This window comes from Triticum dicoccoides, unplaced genomic scaffold (genome assembly GCF_002162155.2).
Source record: "Triticum dicoccoides isolate Atlit2015 ecotype Zavitan unplaced genomic scaffold, WEW_v2.0 scaffold42130, whole genome shotgun sequence".
Classification (NCBI taxonomy): Eukaryota; Viridiplantae; Streptophyta; class Magnoliopsida; order Poales; family Poaceae; genus Triticum; species Triticum dicoccoides.
The window spans coordinates 1-1,396 of NW_021271107.1; the positions used below are offsets into that span (position 1 = coordinate 1).

The window sequence follows — 1,396 nt, forward strand, 5'->3', positions numbered from 1 at the left end:
TTCATGAGTCTTCAGGTCCAGAGTTTCAACAGAACTTGGAGGTGGTCACATCACAATACTTGTACCGTGTCTCTATCCAAGCTGCACTTGCCAACAAGCTGCTTGCCATGGAGGGCTGGTTAAGTTTGTGTTTCATAGCTCTATGCACGCTTGTGGCCCTTTGGTTTCGCAAGCTCTCCGGGGGCAAGAGAAAGCCACAGCTTCCTCCCGGGCCATGGACTCTTCCCATCATCGGCAGCTTGCACCACGTCGCCAGCGTCCTCCCTCACCGCAGGATGATGGAGATGTCTCGCCGGCATGGGCCGCTGATGCATCTTATGCTCGGCGAGGTCCCCACGGTGATCGTCTCCAGCGCGGAGGCGGCGGCACTGGTGATGAAGACCAACGACCTCGCCTTCGCTGGCCGGCCTCACAGCGCGACGCTGGACATCTTCGGCTGCGGCGGTAGGGGCATCGTCTTCGCCCCCTATGGTGACCCATGGTGCCAGATGCGCAAGGTCTGCACCATGGAGCTCCTCAGCTCCAAGTAGGTGAGGCGTATGGACGGCATCAGGCCGGAGCAGGTGGGCAACCTGCTCCGCTACGTCGCCGCCGCAGCCTCCACGGGTGCCGCCGTCAACGTCAGCGAGAAGGTGATGGCGCTCAGCAACGACGTGGTGTCACGGGCGGTGTTCGGCGGCAAGTTCCCGCAGCAGGAGGAGTACCTCCGGGAGCTGGATGAGGCGTTCGTGCTGCTAGGTGGTTTCTGCCTCGTCGACCTCTTCCCGTCATCGTGGCTGGTTCGGTGGCTGAGCAACGGCGAGCGCCACATGAGGAGGAGCTATGGCCACATCCAGCGTATCAATGCCGACGTCATTGAGGGGCGCAAGGCGGCGCGAGCTGCCGCACAGGACGGTGCCTCCAGCACCGACGACGACGACGACCTGCTGGACGTGCTGCTCAGGCTGCAGGAGGAGGACACGTTCACATTCCCTATGACCACTGAGAGTATAGGCGCCGTCTTGTTTGTGAGTAATTTTCTTTATACTTCTTATTAATTTGCCTATATCTTTACAATTCATGTTGCATAGCTAACTGATTATGTGATATCATATCTGCAAAGTTTAAATGCAAAAAAAAACCTAGATTCATCCTTTCATACATGTCTTAATGTCGACTTTTGTCATTAATAAACATAAATTGTTGGTTATGAATTGATTTTTTGTTTCATACTACTACATATACGTCTATAATCTATAAACATACATACCACAACCATTTTTTTCAGGACATATTTGCAGGTGCCACTCAGACCACGGGAGTTGCCTTGGAGTGGGCTATGGCTGAGCTCATTCGTCATCCCCAAACCATGGCGAAAGCACAGCTTGAGATCCGAGAGGTTCTAGGTCAAGATCGA

The 1,396-nt window shown here is 54.3% G+C and overlaps 1 pseudogene; it reads left to right on the top strand.

Moving 5' to 3' along the window:
• Positions 1 to 63: 63 nt before the first annotated feature.
• Positions 64 to 1,390, top strand: LOC119346509 (annotated as a pseudogene).
• The last annotated feature ends 6 nt before the right edge of the window (positions 1,391 to 1,396 follow it).